Source organism: Cygnus atratus, chromosome 1 (assembly GCF_013377495.2).
Source record: "Cygnus atratus isolate AKBS03 ecotype Queensland, Australia chromosome 1, CAtr_DNAZoo_HiC_assembly, whole genome shotgun sequence".
NCBI lineage: Eukaryota > Metazoa > Chordata > Aves > Anseriformes > Anatidae > Cygnus > Cygnus atratus.
The window spans coordinates 187,568,767-187,590,586 of NC_066362.1; positions in this window are offsets into that span (position 1 = coordinate 187,568,767).

Here is a 21,820-nt window from a genome sequence, read left to right on the forward strand (position 1 = left end):
CCACTGCCCAGGACTGTTTGATACCTCCAGCCTATTTGCACCAAACTCAACAGTTCGTGAAGATTTAGTGGTGGTCACTGAGTGGGAGCTGGAAAGACAAGCTGGTGCACGCAGGGAGGGAGATACCTGTGCAATTCAGCCCAATCCCTCCCACAGAACAGCACCACCAGCCAAGGTGATCTTCCCATCTTCTTCTGGGTGACTTGACCAGAAGGTCTGGGTGACCTGGTTGGTGCACACCAGCCCCAGCACATGATGCCACTGCCACATGGATGGGCATAGAGGAGGGCTTTAATGTGGGCTGTGAGATGTGGGCAGCTGGGGACAACCTGGGATCCCTGTGATGGGGCTTCCTCCGGGGACACCAGGCTTTATTAGTGCTCACAGAAAACCCTGGTTAGCTGTTAAATTTTTGCGCATTTATAAATGCCCATGTTATTTCTCCATCTCTTAATGACTGTAATAAACCTTTGAGCAGATCTGGTTTGCACCAGACCCCTGTGTTTGGATTGTCTATAAGAATGATTGCATGGTATGGAAATAGTTCTGTAAGAAGCCATCTAGAAATATACAGCTATAAAACAGCAATTAAAACATAAATGAGCAATCCGGAACCTCCCTCAAGGGATATGTGGTAAAGTCAGACATCTTTCCCTGCTTCTCAGATTATCCTGAATTATTTAGAAACAAACAAACAAAAAAATATGCTGATAATCATAGTCAAGAAAGCTACCAACTGCAGAATATAAAATTGCTAATAATATCCTGAGCTCTGAGATAAGTAACATTGTTAATAAGGCAAAAACATTGACAGACCTAATTACAAAAAATAAAAATAAAAATAAAATTCCCTTCATATTAAAAAAGAAAGACAGATTAACCATATGGGTTATGCAGTTTAAACAGGAGCAGAGACAGAGTTCTCTCTTAGCCTGTTCCCTGGGGATACCAGCTCCTTCTGACTCCCTCACGTCAGTCATCTGCAGCAAGGTACCCTTGCTGTGGCCACCTGAGACACGAGGTGATGGTCGGAGGAGGACGTGTAGCTGATGAAACGCCTGTTTTCAGCCTGGACCTGGAAAAGAAGAGGCCTTCCCCTCTCCAAGTCTGGTTCAAAAGGACTGCTCTGCCCATCCCCACCTACCCTGGGGCAGTTCTGCCTCTGGGGCTCCTGAGAGAGCAGAGCCCAACTTCTCCTGGGCTTCTGCCCTGTCAGTCCTTGTGCTCTTGTGTGCACCTCGTATTGCTTAGTCTTAGACATGTCTTCAGGCAGAGATGTTTTCAGGAAAATCTCATTACATGCTAGGAAGACAGCTAAGGTTGAAACATCAAATGCTCAGAAGTTAGGACATGCCAGAATTAAGACTGTCTGAAGAGATGTCTGTCTGTCCCTGGTACGGCAGAGCTGGACCAGAAGTGATCTTCTGGATTTGGGGAAACTGGGCTTGAGAGGGTCCTGTTAGATATCAAAGAGGCTGAAGGCAGGTTAAGAGCCAAAGAGAATTTAAAAATTACTGAAGTATGCATTTTAAGTTAAAATGCATCATTTTCACATTCTGTATTATGTCTTATGTAGTACATGAGCTTACATCTAGCAGAAAGCATTGAAGGCAGGATGCAAGGAATGCATGATATCCAGTGTTTGACTTTCACAGGATTTAATGTAGTGGAAAAACACACAACTTCTGTATACTCTTATTTTCTACTTGCAGTTTCATAACTTTTAGAAAGGAAAACTGAAGAATTCTGCCTCCTACCCCTCCACCAAATGCCATTATTCCCATTTTTCATGTGCCCTCCCATTCCCTCCAAATGTCCACTTAAGCAAGCAGAACAATTTTTGAGTAAAACCCAGAGTTCCCCTTACCATCTCCCAGACACCTGGTCTGGGAAGGGAGGAGGGAGGGCTGCCTGAAGGCAAAGCCTCGAAGAAATGTCACCCTGTGTGACAGGGAAAGATGTGTCAGTGCTGGAGTACTGGGGCTGCCCTTGCTGAGCCCAGGCTCTCCAAATGCCCATTTGCCATTTCACAGACCCCTGGCAGTTTCAATGCTGCTGGGTGCTTTCCAGGGGCACACGCTCTTCTCTGCATCCTCACTTTTTCACCCAGGTCCCATTTCCGAAGGAGGCACATCTGCTGCTCACATTTCATGCATAGAAATGAAACACAATGTTCATTTAAAAAAAACTAAATCCTGTTCCAATTTTTATGTACCTGAAAGAAGAGGGCTCCAGAACATTAGGAAAAAATCATGCTTTTTGACCCCCCATTTTGATTGTTTTCCTTCCAAAATATTTGCTTGGTCTTGAGAGCTATTGAGCTTTTTTATGTTTGCTTCTAAAAAGAAATGTAATGCTCCTCAGAGTACTCTGACAGCGTGTTATCTCAGGATGATCTCTCTGCACAGGAGTAAACCCCAGGTGTCAGAGGTTGCCCTGCATGGGGCTGATCGAACAGCTCTGAGAGCAATGGAGTGATTCCCACCTTATATTACAGAAACAGGTCAAGCTTGTCATGTACAATTGATTCCTGACACTAGAAACCTTATCTTCTCAGATCACAGCCTCTAGCTCAAGAAAGTTACAAATCTTTTTCTGCTCCCATGGTTTCATGCCAGTGGTAAATAACAGGCATGGATGCTCCTTCCATCGCAGAATTTTTGAGATGAAACAATAGTTCAAGTATGAGCTGTCGAAGTTGAAATCATTCCTTATTTTCCTGCTGTTTCACAAGAGCAAGTAGCACCTTGAGACTGAGATAACTCCTCATCTTAATCATCTCTCAGCTAATGCACAACTCATCCTCCTTGTATATTTTCCAATGTTCTTGCATACTCTGCTTTAAAAGTCCAGAGGTGTGGATGATGTATAACCAATATTTCTTTGTCTTAGCTTATCTCTGATACTTCATCTCCAAGATCTTCAAACTGATATTCCAAAATCCACTCCCAGGTTCGCCACCACATTTTAAAACCTGTAATAATTTGGCTGGTGCAGCTGGGTACGGCCCATGGAAGAGGAGCTTCCCATCACTGCAGCACAGAATTGGTGAAAATCTCCTTGCCTGTCTTCAGCCAGGGAACCTGGTCTAGGGAACCTGCTTTGGCAGAGGGTTGGACCTGATGATCTCTTGAGGTCCCTTCCAACCCCTACAATTCTGTGATTCTGTGAAATTCTCAGCCCATAGAGGCCAATACTGTCTCAGACAGCAGCCAGAATCAAGAAAAGCCATACTAGGCAATAATAACAGAGCTTTGCCATAGAAGACAAAACCAAACATGCTGCAATATGAAAGCACATCAGGTTTCATTATAACAAGAGATTTAAATGGAGATTGGCTTTTTGAACTGCCTTTTTTCAGGCACTTCAAAGGCTTTGCCACTAGATGTAGCAAAAGCTCTCTTAAAAACTGTCCGCTGTATTTCTCTTAGGAAGGGGGAAACAGACTAAAACTCAACAAGTAAGGTAAGGATAACCTTAAACAGAGAACACTTTTCTTTCTATTAAAGGAAAACCGATTCAAACCAAACCAAAAAAATAAAAGATGAAACTTCAGTTAACAGAGCCAGGGTGTCCAGGAATACCTATCACCTTGGCTATGAGGTGTAGAGCTCCCACTGGAGCCCTGTGCAGCAGGGGAGCAGGAGCCAGGCCACAAGGGTGGCAGCGGATGCTCCTTGCTGGGACCCTCGCCCCTGCCCGCCCACGCAGACCTGGCTCAGCCCAGGCTTGGCTGGTTCACCCTCTTTTCTTCTTAGGCTAGGTTTTCTCAAAAGCAAACTGCATTTGGGCATTCAAATAACTTCCTCCATTTTATAGGTTTTCAATTTGTTGGGATTTCTTTAAAAATCAAGGGGTCAGCAATGGGAGCTGGGTCTGGTTTCTGTTCCGTTAACTCATTAGCCACAGTAGCAAGAAACCATCTTTGATAAGCCCATGATCTTAGCATGGTTTTCCCATCGTGACGTACCCTACAAGAGCAGATTAACCCGGGCTAGGCACAGCAATCAGGAAACAGATGGCAGGGATGCAGGACGGCAGTGCCTGTACTGGTGGAGCGCGGCGCATCCGGCTCCTGGGAGCACTTTGACAAGAACAGAGGCTTCAAGATTTACCAGGAAGGCCAGGACAGCCTGTGCTTAGAAAATCCTAGGGATGTGTCAGTGACATACACAGTCTTGCGAGGGGATCAGACAGACAAAAGTATAACTGGGGCGATTTTCTCCGTCATTTTCACCATTACTCTGATTGCCCATCATTTTTAGGTTGACCTCTGCACGTGCAATATGTCATGCTCTCAGAGTGCCACCACATGAGCTTGAAATAAAGTCAACAGAACATTATGAACTGTTCAATTTATTTAATTGCATATAGTGGAGAGCTCATCAGAGTGCAGGATCTACCATGGATTATATTGCTCATCCTCTCACGTAACCCTGGAAATTAATCCAAAAGTTCTTTGCAGGAAGGCAGTCTTCCAGCAGACAGACTACTCGGCATCAGCATGTACATGGGAGGCATCCAGCCACCGACTTTTCAAACCTAGGTGAGACACAGGGCACACAAGGCATGGCCCAGCTCCAGTCTGAGCCCATGTGCCAAGGAGGACAGGGTGCAGGAGGGACAGACAGACATACCCAGCCTGCAGCCCAGGTGCCAGGTGTCTCCTCCTTCCTACAGGGTAAATTAGATCGTGTCTTCAGCAGGATATAAAACTCAGAACTTTGATGGAAATCAAGAATTGTGTTAATACAAAAGCGAAAACTGCTTTTTTTTTTATTTGTGCCTAAAAATTCCAGCAGTGCTCAGAGAAGCACAAAAGGTATAAAAAGTCTGTTTTTTTCAGGGTTTTATTTTGATCCTAATAGCACATCACAAAAAAATTCTTGCCGCAAGTGCTATGGGAGATTTTAAAAACCTGTTAACCCCTGCAAGCAAATAAAAAAGAAACAGAAAAGCCTTTGTGCAATACTCAAATGACAGCAACATCTATGGCTGTTCAGCCCCCATTAAGCAGAGATCCCTTGCAAGAACATGGAAGAGCACATGGATGATGCTAATAATATGCCACGGAGCTGCTGTTTATATGAATTGCAAATGGCTGGCATTTTTAGCAAAGGGTTTTAGCCACTCAGGGGCAATTTTCACTTATGTAACTCAGCGTCTCTGGTTCCTCTTTCCTCCTACAGCCAGCCTGCGTGTGCTCAGGTTAGCCAGGCGGTGCTGGGTGCTGCCTTGTACAGATCCGTTCCTGACCCAGCTGTGCCGGAGCTGTGACGTGCTCCTGCTGCTCGCTAGTTCATCTCTGCCACACGTGAAATACTGAGCAGCTCTCGGAGACTCACTTCTGCAGAAGGATGTGCGTGGATTCACCATTTGGTTATTGCCCTCGTTAATGTTAATGGCTCATAAAGGTTCTCCACCTTCCATTCTCCCCATGTAAGTGATGGTCGGGAGGGAGAAGAGAGGAAGTCAAGAAGTAAAATGGCCTCTGGGACAATAAAACAACACCAGTACCATCCCTGGAGTTGAGCTGTGATGCACAATACATAAAAGCAGTGCAGGCACAGAAGACTCAGATTTAACAACATTGTGCTTGGTTAATTGCCTCACACCTGTCCAATATCTGCCTCTTCTCCAGGGCTCCCCCCAAGCAATTTTCTTTTTCTCCCCTATTTCTTCTGGAATTCCTCCCAGCAGATTTTCAAACTGATGGAAATGGTGCAGGTTTGATAAAGAGTATTTTTGCAAACCTACAAGTCATAATCCTTAGTATTTATGCAAATAGTTGCACCTTCTCGGACTAGCAGGGGGCGGTGTGCTCATGCTGGAGGTTCAGAAGAACATTGCATCCTCACAGAGTATTTCACCTTCACTATGATACTAGCTTTCAAACAGATTTTCATTATATCTTCCATTCCTCTCTTAAAAAGTCACCTTGTGTTTTCTTTATGTTCCCCATTTGGTGCATACTACTCGAGTGTGTTCCTCTAGATAAACTCATTCATTACAATGATGTTAGCTCTCCTGGCTGTGCGGTTTCTCCTGGCTGTCACTGCTATAAACACCGACTGTCAGCTCTGAAATCTGCACAGCAACAAAAAAATAAAAACAATAATAAAAAAAATATCCTTGCTTGTGTCTTAAATTTATGAACCACTGACTCTTGATTTCCACAGTGAATTTAAGAGGACTGGCATGATGTGTGACCTCCTTGAGATGTGAGGTGGCCATGGGCATGGCTGGCATGGGTGGCACCTCACCACTTCCCCAGAAGTTTTGGGGATCTCCGGGCAGAGGTTACCTCCTCACTGCCCAGGCTTTGCACCACAGCTCATAGCAGGCTCAGCAAAACTACCAGGTCATGGGCCAGCATCATGAGGAGTAACCACCAGAGCCCATCCCACCAGCACAACAGCCACAGCGGAAGGACCAGAAATGTCTTAAAACTCCATAGTTGACAGGGAGCAAGTACAGGTCTGTGGTTATGTGATGCTATGCAATGGGGTGAGGTGGGAAGATGTTAGCGTTGGTCCTGCCCAAACAAGTTGAGGAACCAGGAGCAGAGGAGGTGCATTAGCACGATGCTAAATCATTTTCTGGTATTTCCTGCCTGAAAGAAAGCATGACCAGAAGTGAGATATTTATTTGGTCCCCGTTCTCCGAAGCAATTTCCTCAGGCCAAAAGTCAGCACCCACATGAATGTTATTCTTCACAACACCCATTTTGTTCTGGTTGCTACCACAATTTGTATCCTGAAGGCTTTTAAGCACAACCTGTGATATCATTCATTGATATAGCCCTGATATAGTTCCAGCAGTCCCTCTGCACTCAGGACACTGCCATCAGTCTGGGGAACTGCTACTGGAAAATATCAGCACAATCATCCCAAGAGAAAAATGGCCACTCAGCTGGTGCATAGAGGATAATGAAGTTTCTTGCCAAGGTCTGCCATGACCATAATGAACTACAATTTGTCCAGGTGAATGTCACATTTTCAACTTGACGGAGGCCCATGGGCCATTTATAACTTTTTAAAAATAAAGTAGAGATTACTAATCCTTAATGTAAAAGTGCAGAAAGTAAAGGAAATAGTGTCTTAAAATAATAATAATAATAATAATTAAAGACAAATATTCTCAATCAGAATCCCCAGTTTTACAGTGATAATTTTTGAGGATGGAAAGATATAAAAGTGCCCTTGATGCATGTGTTGGATATACCGCTGCTATGAATGCTGCTTCATTCTTTTGTATACCTCTCTAGTTCTCCTTTAAGCCAACAGACCTAAATGCAGATACATGCAGTTCATTTTATAACGTTAAGTAATGATGGCGAGCCAGTGTCTAGAGACACATTGTACAGTCAGTCTGAAGAGTTAATTATGAAAAACCCATCGAGACCATCCAGCCTTTCCCCTTCAGATGGAGGGTTTAGTCCCCTCCAACAATGATCTAATATTGCATTCGTCATTATTGACTTTCTATGTCAAGTCAGTTCTGCAGGGACCCATGTTATTAAGCTTAGAGATTAAATTTTATCAGTCAGAAAACCATGTAGTCAAATACTTTATCCATAACATATTTATTTTCTGAAGATTAAAAAGAAATGTGCTAACTGACATGCAGAAAAGATATGTAACAGCAGTGCCTTTTCCTGCCATCAGTGTGAAAGTGCACACAAAATGTGAGGGTTCACAATAGTTTGGCAATGAAAGAGAATGAGAAAGACAAGTCAATGGTAATCAGCCCTTGCAGTTACTTGCTGAGGTGCATCTTGGCTGTTCTGTTCAACCAGGGGATTTGTCTCCTCCATCTGACTCTTATTAAGCTACATCATAAGCTTAGAATCATGGAATCATCTAGGTTGGTGATCATCTAGTGCCTAAATCACTTAGGCGCTGGAAGAGGTTGCCCAGAGAAGCTGTGGATGCCCCATCCCTGGAGGTGTTCAAGGCCAGGCTGGATGGGGCTTTGGGCAACCTGGTCTGGTGGGAGGTGTCCTTGCCCATGGCAGGGGGTTGGAACTGGGTGGGCTTTAAGGTCCCTTCCAACCCAAACCATTCTGTAATGCTATGACTTCAACTCCGACTTAGGCGAGGTGGCTCTCCAGGTTCCTCCCAGGTGAATTTTGTTCTTGGCAGCACACTAGCTATGGACTGCTTGCTGTCCTGCCTTGGTGCCTTCAGGAGCAGGTCAGTCTGGGATACTTAATACCCATCACATGCTCAAGCCCTGTAAGAAACCATAACCTGCTGTGTTTGCTCCTACAGGTGTTAGGCTCTCCATAAAACAAACTGCTGGAGATTTCTCAAGTGGCATAAATCAGGATTTTGAATTCCACACCAATCCTAACAATGACAGTCATGCACTTCGCCAGCTTCATTTCACTTACCTTCACCTGTGTGTGACACATACCTCCACAGCTGAGATAACTGCACCGGGCTCCCTGCGTGCAGTGAAATGAGAAATTGTGGATTTTGTGTGTGTTGTGATTAACTTTCTCCTGTGATAGACATCTGAAGGTGATCAGGCAAGTCATCTATTTCGCCCCTCTAACTCTGAAGTAAGCCTGAAGCTACACTGTGGATATCTGCATTTAGCAGTGTGTAAACCATATACCATATCTACATATAACGTGTGTGTGTATGTTATTCAGGAGAAATTCACAACAATTTTCTTCAGTTAATAATTCCTCAGTAAATCCATGAAAGCCGGAGTTCTGTCAAATCTTACCTTAAATTCTAGGAACCTTTGGATGATTTTACTTCGAAATGCATTTCCTAGCATATTCACTGAAAAATAATGGCACAGCAAGTGATCAGTAGCATCTGTGACTAATTGCAAACAATCACAACATGAAATTATATTTTCAAGTCTTTAATTAGCTAGCGAATGAGTCCCTTGATTATTTCTGGTATGCTATGTACTGCCTGACCTAGCAGACAGAAGCCACTGTTTTCGTTCAAGGTCATCATAACACGTATTCCTCTGCTGATCCCACATACTGCAAAACAAGTTATCTGTTTTTCAGCCTGACTACTAAAAGTCAAAAGACGGGCATAGTAGACAATAACACACCCAATAACATGCAGATTTGGCCTCTCAGCTTTTAGTTGACTTTTACCTTTTTCTTCTTGCTGCAAATCTTGAATCTACCTCCTATAAACAAGACATTAGTCACAATTACTGAAAATTACAGACAGCGTAGTGGCTTTCCAGAGCTGGGAAATATCTTGCTGTGCTTGCTGTCCCAGCATGTAATTCTCTTAAAGCAGTGGCTGCAGGTACAGAAATGTTTAAAAAACAAAACAACCCAGTGGTTTCATCTCCTTCTAGGGGTCGGGCTGCTGATGGCTGTGTCTGCCTGACTTCTCTGGATTATACCAGTGCAGGAGGTTTACCCTGGGGTCATTCTGCATCCTGATGTCGAGCAAATATCCCCAAATCCATTGTGTGTGGGTATGAACTGTGATGAATTTCGGTGACACCAGCTGAAGAAGGGAACCAATCTATATCCCGGAGAAGAGCAGATCAAGTCAATCTCTGCAGGTGGGTGTCTACTAGTGCTGAGCAGAGCCAAAAAGCCTCCAGTGCCACACGTGAGGAAGATTTAACAGCAGACACCAGAAAGTCATCTCACAAAGATGGAGTAGAAAATTACAGCAGAAATTGTCACACTCAAAACCCAGATCAAGATATGAAATATATTTTGCCACTCTCTCTCCATTGAATGGAAATAACAACTGAGGTCCAATGTAGTGAAAAACACTTCTCAGACTGGAAGAGTTTCAATCCCAGCCTGAGACATGTAGCTTGTCATGCCCAGCCTACAAAGGAACATGAGTGTTCACCGTGGTGGCACATTTCCACTCGCTGGCTTTCTCCAGAAAGGTGGACTACCTCGAGCTCATGCCCACCTTCTTTAGGGTTGCAGTCCCCTGGCTTCACTTCAAGTGAATGAGCTTTTTTGTCTCTTGCAAAAGCAACATCAGAAAATGATGCTTAAGGTGTGTGCCTGGTTCTGCAGCCAAGCATATCAGGACCTGAGCAAAGGACAAGCACAGAGATCCCGAGTTCAAAGAGAAAAGCCTGATAAGCAGTTTCAGGATGCACCCCTCCTCTCCAGACCAAAACATGACATATTTGGTTGGTATTTTTACACCATTTTTTCATTCTACTTTACAGGACACATGGCCTTGGTCCATTATACCATATGGCTGCTGCTAAATGTATTAGGAGGCTCGTTGTTCATGACTCCAGCAAGGATAAAATGCTAAAAAGAAATATATTCCACTTAGCCTCTGATATGTACATGTTCTACAGCAACGAGGTATAAAATATTTTCAGATATTAAATCAGATATCCGTCATCTACTATTAGGATCCCAGATGTTATGAATTTACCGCTATTAGATGCTGCTAGTACATGCAGTAAGAAATTTTCATTAAAAGCACTATTAGTAGGTAAGACATTGTATTAATTATCTGTATTATTATTGAAATCTGTGTAGGATTTTCCGATGTTTTGGCATTTTCAGCTCTTCCCTGCACAACAGAACCAGAAATTTCAGTTTCCCTTGGATCTGCATTCGCCATCTCCTACAGCTTCCCAGAACAATTAGCCCAGCTCTCCCTCTGGTCATCTAGTGATGATACCATCACAACACCCTCACTTGCTCCCACCACGTGTCCCCATGGTGGCTTCTTCTCATGCCCCAAACCTCAAACCACATTGGGATACATTGTGTTGTGCACGCTGCCCAGTGGCCTGCACAGGTGGCCTGTGAAAGCAACGGATCTACAAATACTGAAGTTCTGGACCTCCATGCAAAGATCAATAGCCCAAAGCATATGCAGAAAGGCTGAGAGGCCCAGGATGTTCCTAATGTTCCCCTTGACCTGAAGGACACACGCTTCAGGGCAAGTTTAATGTGATTTCGCTGATTAGTCCAAAGCCCCTAAATGGGAGCTAGAAACGTGGGAAGCCCAGGACATCTGGTCTTCTGCAGACCACAAAGTTCGTGTCCCACTTCATTGTCCAGGACTCAGCAGATATAACAGCACTGTGAAAGAGCATCAGATCTGCTCCTGCTGAATCAGCTCAATCTTAACTAACAGAATAATTATCTGCTTGAGTTTCAAGGCTAAGGGAAAACAGCTTAAAAGAAGATCTGAGCAGCTGTCAGCAATACATCCATACTTGTATTAAGATGTGAAAATGATATGGACATTGCACTCTCTGCAAAGGGAAGGAAACAAGGCTGCAGCTCCACCACAGCCAAGCAGGGGGTACCTGTTCCAGGATAATGCATAAACCGTCAGCAAAACTCAAGAGCCATTAGCAGTATTTGCTGGGGTATTGAAGTATTGCAGATTCAAAACCCAAAGATTTCAGGGGTTTGATGCAGGTTTTGTTTGGTTGGTTGGTTTTGTTGTTGTTGTTGTTGTTGTTGTTTTTTTAAGCTACTCTTTTCTTACAAGATTCTCAGGAGAAGACAGTAACCTGCCTTAGGCAGCACACAGTATCTGGTGTTTCACAAGCAGCTCTGCATTTCCCCGTAGCCCTGCTTTTCCTACAGCTGGTGACCCCAGGGACAAGTGTACATGTAATACTGCTGGCTCGGAGCTGCTTTTGGTTCCCCAGTCAGGGGCTACAAATGTCTGAACCAAGGCCACCCATTCTGCAGCCACTTCCTCTGATTAGCCCCATCCAGGGAATGGCAATTGCTCTCCTTTTCCATACATCTCTGCAGAAATCTCAGCTCCTGCTGGGACATCCCACAGGCATCCCTGGGGGAAACAAGAAGGCTTCTAATGAGCTCGTTGCATGACTCTGTATCACATTTACTTTGGAAGTAAAAGGAGTGGATCAGCCAATATTTTGAACTCAGAGGGATGGTGGCTCTGATCTGGAGGTAACCCATGCAAACCTGGAGCATGCGCAGGCACTGCAGGTTGGAAAGCTTGAATGGCATCTGGCTCCAGAGAGCAAACATTTTCATCACAAAATCATCTCGTTACATTTTTTTTTTAATCTATCAATACTCTCTGATTTCCCAGGTGACCTTTGGCAAGATGGTGCATTAACAATGCTACGAAAATGGAAATGATAATGTTCCCCCCTTTGCTGCCAGCTTTATCCATTTTACCCTGCGGATCCCGTGGGCATGGTGAGACACCGCAGCACCTGCCCAGGGACAGTCCCACTCTCAGATTGCTTCTTCAGGCATTCCTGTAGCACAGTTATCACAGAATCAGTACTTACTGTTTAAATCCACAAGTAGTGCATTTTCTATGCATTAGTGTCACTGCAAGACAGTGATTTATTGCCTGAGCAAGGAGATGCTTTCTCCAGGGAAGGAGCTCATTTAACCCTCATCCAAGCCCTGACAGATGGCTCTGGAAGGGAGAGCAGCACTCTGAAGCATTCTGATGCTGGCTTGGGTTGGAAACAGCAGCTCTGCTCGGGGCAGAGTTTCTGTGGTGCTCCATGGCCACACGTGTGGTGCTCAGTTCATGGGGTGGCAGCTCTATCAGCATCCACCAAAGAGAGGTACAGCCCAAGCCGGAGATCCTCTCCAAGAACACTCAGCATTTCCCACACAAGATGCAGTGATGCATTCCTCTTTGTGTTTTCCTATGTAGGTTTGGTTTTTGGAGAACATAAAGGCCAAGACAAGAGCTGGGACAGTGTCCTCCTTCTCCCAACAGAATCCCATGGTCTCACTAATGAGGCAGGAGACACTCTTGAGGTCATTATTTCCATACACCAGTATTTTTTCAAGTATATTTTAAATTACATGTATATGGTTGCTTTTCCTTCTGGGGGCTGTTGGCTCTATGGGTACATGTTGTCTTTTCTCCTGAGAGGGAGTGGGAAGACCAGTTTGGGTTTGGATACAATCTGGAGATAAGAATTGTGAAAGTCTCCTCAAATGCCAGACTTTCATTTTCCTCCCATCACATCTAGGAGCAGAACATGGTGGGGGACACCAACATCTCCTTTATTTTCCTGGCAAACTTGGGAAGGAGCCATGTTCTCCCATGTCAGGAGCATGAAAATGTTCTCAGTCTTGCCTTGAAAGGAGGTAGAGTAAGGAGTGGTTCACCGCAACACACTCTCCATGTCTTTTATCAAATCTAATGACTCTTTCACACAAGCCAATAGTGAAATACAGTTTTTTTGTTTTGTTTTGTTTTGTTTTTGTTTTTGTTTTTTTTTTTCCACCAGGCAGATTCTAAAGATACCAAAAGACAAGCCTGAAAATATCTGCAACCTAGAATATGAAATAGGGACAATTGGCAGCCCTGAATATAGCTAGCTGGCAACCCATCCAAGATGTTTGCTTTCTAATAATAGATAGCTGAGAGAGGCATATGGAGAAATTGAGCTCAGAGACTCTTATTTCCTATGTATAAATACACTGAAGTCACAGATGTCTCTGCAGCCTCAATCTGCCATGACCAAATGCAAGGAACAGACCCAAAATGAAAGACACCAAAAAAATGTAGTATAGTAAACTCTCCATATTGAAGGGTTTGTTCCCTTTCCAACAGACAGGTGTTAAAAAAGCTCTCCCAAGCAGTCTGAAATAAATGGATTTATCCATTAAAAAATCAGGTTTTCTTTACTTTGTCTTTTTCATTAACTGGTGTGTCAGTGTCCGTATTGCTAAGGGAAGCCCGCATTTGATCACCTCTCAGCACCCTGAGAACCCCGTCAGCTCTACCAGAAACATTGCTAAGGGGGTTGAAGCCTTGTGAAAACAACTGTTGGGCAAGTCAAATCTGTTTTATAAGTGCAAGGTGAAACTCATATCAGATCCTCACCCTGCTAACAGGACCTCTGAGTTCTAAAGGAGGAAAATGTAATTTTCTTGCATAGCTCATAAACAGAAATAGTTAAAATCCTTGGCATTTACAGTCTCCAACACTTTTACACACCAGACCAGCTGGTAACCTGTAAGTCTTATGAGATAATGCCTATGATTGATACTCATAAAATCTGCAAGGGGAGCCTGTAAGTCCCAGGAGAGCAATAGACTGTCTACAGCTTTTACTAGTTCTGCTATAGCAGGAGGCTGAGATTGCAGTTGCCAGGAGAGAAATATTTATGGGTCATGAACCTTCAGGCTGTGCCAGGAGAGCCTTCAGCTATTGTCAGCAGCATATATAAACTCTGCTTTTATGTTACTCAGTCATCCACCCATGGGCAAATTGAATTCCTGCCAGCACTGCCAATATCTTCTGAACAGGTTGTAATTTCTTTTTTGTCATTTCTATATGATCATCAGGCAGAGTATGACAGATTTATTATTAAAGTCGTATGGGAGGCAAAAAGACTTTGCTTGCTTTTTCTAGGGAAATCAAAGCTTTGTACAATCTGGAAAGCCCCATGAACAAGTGGGAAAAAAAGGGGAAGGTAGTCAAGCTAAGCAAGGACATATTTTTTTACTGAACTAATCTCTTTTTCAACTTCTTTTGAATTTGTACCTGCAGGGCAAGGAAGGGACTCTCTTTTCTCCAGGTATTTAGTATCCCATCCTTTCTGTTGCTGGGAAGCAAAGAAACCACCCAATGTCCATTATTTCATTATCCCTGCAATAAACAAAAAAGCTTTGATATTCCCAATAGTTTCAAGGAGACAAATGAAATCAGAAAAGTACTTTCTCAAAGAAGACAGAAAAACAGACTTCATACAAAAGGTTTTAAAAATATCTTGTTCCCTTCTGTAAATCTTGCAGCAATTTATGAAGCATTTGGGGATCATTTGTAATATGCTGCAATAAAAATGGAAGCTATTATGACAGCAGGTGTCATTTGGTGCAGAGGAACATGTATAATCAGCCACAAAACACCTTTCTGATGAAAGAAGTCAGTCCTCAATTAAAGAGCAAGTCTAATGCCATCTCTGAGTATGAAAGCAACCGCCATTACAAGTAATGGCACAATTCACATCAATTTGCAAGTGCCTTGAATAGCCTCCTTTCAAAATGTAAGAATATATTTATTAATAAATGTGTCATGGTACAGCAGTAAGGGAGCTGTGAGAAGAGCTCGGCCATTTTTCCCAGCTATATCTGTTTATCTAATAAAAGCTACTGCCTCTTGCTCCAAACTTTGCCTTTCTGAAACCATTCCTAGAAGCCATACTTCCTATTTTTATCTAAGGACCAGCAAACACCAAGTAAACCCTCCCCCAAGATTTCTGCTGTTTTTCTGAGGCACTGCAATTTGGCATCTGCTCTGCCTGCTAAAGTGCCAGGATAAAAATCAGGTCTGCCTTGTCCAGAGCCCCAGTCTGACATGTAGAAAATAGCATTTTCACTCCAGCAGCAGCCTCTGCAGATCTGTTGCTGCCTTAGGATGTGTTTTAGGACTCAGCTCTTCCTCCTGCTACTCTCTGCATCCCGCAGTGACTGAGATGTCCCACACGTTCCCTCTCCTTGCCCGCTGCATCTTGGGGTGCAGAAGGTGTCCCTGTTGCTCCCCTCCCTTTCTGCGAGCTGCATTTTGAGGATGCCCATCGCGGCTCTCTCGGACCAGCTCCCTGCTTCAACTTTGTGACTGCTCCCTGCCCAATTTTGTGACTGCAAGAAGCGTCTCTGCAGGCAGTCAGCTGCAGGCAGCTACAGAGCCCTGTGCACACGTGAGCAGTCTGTTGCACGCATCCATCACTCAGCAGTACAGGATGGCACAATGGGGATTAAAAACATTTGGGCAGCACCCAGACAGAGAATTTTACATATAATGGCAATCTGTTTTTTTTCTTTTTTTTTCTTTTAAACTCAGTTTGTCAATAAAATCCTTCTGCAATTCGGCTTTGGGTCATGTGGAATTGCTGCATAAACGTTCCCTTCTTCCCCTTGAAGGAAGGACGTGTCTGACTTAACACAAAAAAAATGGCAATCTTGGAAAACACACGCTTTAACAACCCACACCTCTCTCCAGCCAAGGTTCATTTAAATATGTATGTATTTGTGGTATTCTGTATGTGCACACACACATATGTAATTTTTGTGAAAAGAAAATAAAACGTTTTCAAATTCTACACCCTCCACTGGGGAAAGAGGTTTTTTTCTCCTTCTCTTTCTCAGTAACTGGAAACAAGAGAGTACAGGCCCACCTCCTGAGCAAGATCCGAGCAAGCCAGGTCTCCTTTGCTTCAGATCTGCCACTCACACATAACCCAAGCTGCAAGTTTCCCAGCTGGGGACTCAGAGCCGTTGTTTCCACCTACAACCTCAGCCCGCTGCGCAGAAAATCACATGCAGAAAATTCACTTCAGGTCTGTTAAGTGCATGGCTGGCCCCCGAGGTGCAGAAATAATCTCATTTTGCCTTATTCAAGGCTCCTCCACCAGGAAAAAATAACAGGAGGCAGTATCAGTAATCACAAGGGCTGTGGAGAAAACAGGCAGCAGCACAGGAATTGGCAGGCAGGAGCCAAGGAAATCCCTGCTGGGGAGCTGGGAGATGTGATCCTACAGCAGAGCCAGCTTGGCGATAAAAACTCATCTGCACTGAGTGAATGCATCAGAAAGAGCCAGGGAGGACAGGGAGGAGCCCCAGCACCGAGGAGGATGTGCCAAGGAGCCCTTTGCAGAGAGGCCCCGTCTGGAATGGAGGTGACGGGGAGCAGGGGATGGAAATGGCAGCGGGGTCTGCAGCACGGGAGGTCCCATGCCACGCTGGGATATCCTCATCCATTTAGCACATGGAAGTCTGTGAATAGTGACTGGGCAGCCCCTGAAGGGCTGGTTATTAGAGCAGATGCTAGATCAATATTAGGATGAGAAGCTGAAAGGCTCAGCCAGCTCCTCTGCAGTGTGTGCAGGAGGTAAAATCCATAGTACATGTGAAATCAGCAAGGTATCAAATGGAAACCAAGTTGTTGTTACAAAGAAATCCCACATACATTCCTAAATCAGGCTCCTTGGCATGAAGCTGAATCCCAGGTGCTTCTTGGATAGCACTGATGAACACCGCCCCTACCTTCGACGATATCAGTTACTGATGGGCAGTTTGGTGCTTCAGCTTGCTCCCCAGTATTGCAGGGTAGCTACTGAATGAGCACAGCCACCTGCTTCACCAGTGACCGATACAAGTAATGAAAAAAAGGGCTTTCTAGGGTCATGTCTCCTAACAGGAAAAGAAAACGTATTGATGAAAGGGTGGTGCTAGAACCCGCACTCATGCAAAAGTCCATATTTAACAGTAATTTTAAGTGCATCATCTATTTAGATACCTTTTCGCGCTAACAAGTAAAGTACATTTTCTCCAAGTAACAAATAACATTAAAAACCACAGGTGCTATGGATTCATTCTGCTCTTTTTCACCCCGCTAGGCTTTACTAGGGCTGTTGTTCAACAGCATAGTAAGTGATACAATAAATCTTGACAGCTAATGCATAAATAAAAAAGTGTTACCCTCTCTGAAAACATGCCTGAACTTTTTTACAAACAGTAGAATAATTTGAGTTGGGTGGGACTTGTGGTGGTCATCTGGTTGAACCAAACACTTCAGCAGTCTTCTGACTTTTCATCCTATGAGGAGAGGGAGCCCTCTCGTCCTTACACCCGCAAACCCTACATGGAAAGAAAAAAATGCCTCAGGACATGGCAGGTGGTGAGATTTTGCACAGCTCCCAGAAAGGCTGGACAGATCCAAAGAGAATTTTCTCCAAGGGGTGATAGATAAAGAGGCTCCAGCTCTGGCACAAGAAGTCATTGCAGGTCTGTCCTGTGCAAGTTGCTGGAGCACTTGAGCAAGATTTGCCAATTTTGCAAGGCACAGAGACACAAAAGAAGCAAACCAGCCCAGTCTGGAGGGAGCAAGCCTGTGGGGGGGGCTGAAATTCCTCCAGGTGCTGGAGCCTCTTTAACTGCCCTGCTGCCAAAGGATTTGTGACAGGGAAGAGCCCTTGGTGTTACAGCACCTTCCTCTTTTTTGGTCTGCACTGATAGATTTTCAGAGGACCCTCCATGCCAAAAAGACCTCTGCCTGTTTTGTTACTCAAAGCCTGCAAGGCCTCAAAGCCTAAGTGAGAGAAAAAGCAAAAACCTCTTTTATTGAATCACCTCCTATGGCTTTGATGGAGAAATATAACACCCCGAGATGAGTTATTGGCCTAATTTTCACCCATAAAATGTGCGCTATTGGTGACAGACCGAGTGTGTTTGATTGTGCCTGGTTTGTGCTAAGCCCAGAGCCTGGCGCGTTCTACCTTCCCATCTGCGTGTGGTGCACACTCCTCCTGACTGCCGGCTCCCTGCAGAAAAACTCCATCTGATACAGTTTTAATTTACATCTTTATGGTTCTGCTTCTTTAATGAAGCAGTTTGTTGGCTTGAGAGCACTGGTACCATGAATACGAAGCAAAGCTTTGTGACAGCCCCACAGCTCGGGGCAGAGATTCAGGAGCAGCGTGTCCATCACTCCAGTGCTGACAGCAGGCTGCGGGGGCACGGTCACATTTCAAATAAAGATCACTCGTGGGGGAACTCGGTGATTTCTCCTCATAGGGCTGTGTATTTCTGACACCTGAAAGAGGAAACGGGACTGAATATCTGTGGTGGTTTTACCCAGCTACGCAGGCTGAACTCTGCCACAACCACTTTCTCACTCCCTCTCCTCAAAAGAAAAAGGGGAGAAAATATGATGGGAAGGGCTCAGGGGTTGAGATAAGGACAGGTGGGTCCCTTTTGGAGCAGGTTGAAACTGGGTCTTAACTGACACGGGGTAATGGATACAGTCAACTCATGCATTTGACATAAGTCTTGCTCAGGCCTATGAACCACGGTAGGCCCCGATGTGACCGTTCCTTGAACAGGCCAGCTCACTAAAAACAGAGCACCAGGTGGGTGCTCATGGCCATGACCATGAACAATGTGGGGTACAGCCCTAGAAGAGATGATCATTTAAAACCCCTGATGGGGAAATAACATATTACATCAAAGGTTGAGAGCAATGTGATAAGTTGGACTATGAACCAGTCATTTTATCTTATGAAGAAAGATATTTTATCTTTATTTTAAGTTATTTTTAATGTCTTTCATTTATTTCAAGTAACTTCATCTTTAGAGAAAGCCTAATTTGAAGTCTCCTTGCTGAAGCAGTGGGCTGCGCAGCAATCTCCCCCTGAGCAGGGACACCTCTGAAGGTTACTCCTGGAGGTCAACAGATCCTTACTAACTATGCTTATTGGTGACTGAAACTTTAATTTTTAAAGGTACCTGATTTATGTTGAGATTTAGCAATGGACTAATCACTGTGACTCTTGTCATCATTATGAATTAATGATATAAATCTACTTACTATAATAAAGCAAATTGCTGCTATATCATTAAAACTATGTAAGTGTTGGATATCTCCTGAAACAGTCTCTGGGCAGCCTGTGCCAGGGCTCCGTCACCCGCCCAGCACAGAAGTGCTGCCTGGGGCTCAGAGGGAGCCTCCTGGGTGCCCGGCTGTGCCCATGCCCTCCTGTCCTGGCACTGGGCACCACTGAGCAGAGCCTGGCTCCGTCCTCTCTGCACCCTCCCTTCAGGGATTTAGGGACATGGATGAGATCCTCCTGAGCCTCCTCTTCTCCAGGCTGAGCAGCCCCAGCTCTCCCAGCTTCACAGCAGAGATGCTCCAGCCCCTTCTTCATATTGGCAGCTCCATGACTGTGAACATCTCTAGGTCAGGCTGCATATCAGAGGTATCATGAGAAACAATTTTCCTTCATTTCCTGCCCACCAGAAGAAAAGCCTGGGCATAGACAGCGATGTTTGGGGCTGCTCCCTTCCGTGCACACCTCCTCTTGGCAGCATGCTAGCGGACAGGCTGGAGAGCGTCACTGGAACAGCACCAGCTAGGGCTCTACAAGCTGTGGTTTAGTATCTTTAATCCCTGGGCACTCAGCCCTGAATTACAGCTTCATCACCGCTGTACAGCAAAGGAAGAAGACAGTTCTACCTTCTTGTTATTACGCCACTGACAGACAGCTAGGAGTGCCAAGACCCACTCATCACCTTCCCACAATGGAAATATCAGGCTGTGTGAGCTGATGGCACCTCAGGGAGCGGTTCAGCTCCTCTCCCAGCTGCTTCCACATTGCATTCAAAACATCAGCAGCCAGTTTTTCCCTGCAGAATCACAAATGGCCATTGGAGCTCATCAGGGGATCTAGCAAGTTGGGAAGGGGTGGGTTACAGTCTAATAAGGGCTGCTCAGAGCTGCCCTTCAGTAACCTTTCAGTGCAGGACAGACAACCCATATTATTTCAGTACCTGACACTGCCATGGGATGGGCTGAGTTGCACCTTAGATGCTCTGCTTCTCTGCTGGGAATTGGGAAGGACCCACTTAATGTCAGCTTTTACTTGGTGGGCAAATACCCTGTGCAAACCCACCCCTTTTCTCACCAGCTATGTCCTCTCTTGGCTGCACTCCTGCTTTATTTAAGGTCAGAAACCTGGTACACCACTACCTGTAGGCAGAGGTAGAGAGGAGAAAGAGGGAGAAAAACCTCCTCACTGCAGCAGCAGGAGCTAGTTCCTGCTCAGATGAGCACAGACCACCTTGCCTCACTCCAGCAAGCTCTGTGGAAGTCTTCATCTGAGCTGAGATGATGCTTTATCTGGGAAGGCTGTGTTTTTTCCCCCAAAGAACCTGGTTCCTGGCATAACGTTGCACATTTGGGACTTCTCTGAAAGGTTTCAGTTTGCTATATATGCTGCATTTGAAATGGTCCGCCATGAGAATTGTATCTGATATATCTCAAATATCTGGGTATGTAATGTATTTTGCAACGATGTAATTAATTGTACCTTCTGGGGCAGGGAACCTAAGCAGCTATTTTAAACTCTAATTTATATTAAAGCAAGTAAAGTTAATTGCCTGTCCGTACCAAATGAAAAAGAAATATGTACTTTGGAAGACCGCCATGGGTCTCCAATCAATATAAATGTAATGTGCTTCTATGCATCTTGGAGTAAAATTGCATTTTAGTAGTTTATTCAGTATTCTAGGAATTTCTGGACAACACACTGCTAGGAAATCAGGTCACCCACAAATGCCTTCTGGAGGGCCAGGAAGGCTGTTCACTGGAATCAATACAGAAACACAGATCACAACCCCTAGCAAAGGGTCAACATCTTTCTTGGGTTAAAAAAATAAAAGTCAATATTATGGAAAATAAACATCACATGTTACATATAACTTAATTAAGTAATAATTAATATTATCACATGTATAACCCAGATATGTGCAGAAAAAATATACACTATGTATTAAATTCTCTGTCATTCCTCATGACACTGAGATGTTTTTGTAGGATTGGGAAAAAAATAAAACAACAACCAACTCCCAGTTGAGTTTGAGATGAGGCCAAATTTAAGACCTTTATAAACATTTTGGGGGACACGGTAGTGACTCTCCTGTCACTTTCACTTTCAGTCACAGAAAACTGTTACCTCTGATTTTGGGTGGTTTCAGGAGAACAGCCAAGTGCTCAAGAGCTGAACTTGTCAAAACCTTTCTTGGCTCGGAAATCTCATGAGCTTTGGCTTCTGACAAGACTTTACTACCCACTGGCTTTAGCCGAAATGAAAATATTCTTAGAAAAGGAGATCTTCCAACATCCCTGTGCTTGTGGGCTCAGCTGAAGCCAGCACATTCAGAGGGAGGCTGAACAGAATTAAGAGAGCAGAGGCTTTTGATTTGGCTCAAAATGTTTTTAATTCAGATACTTGTCACTTTTGAGAAGAAAAAAAAAATGTAGTTGTATTATAATAAAACTGTACTATTTGGGAAGCTATGCATGCTTAGGCT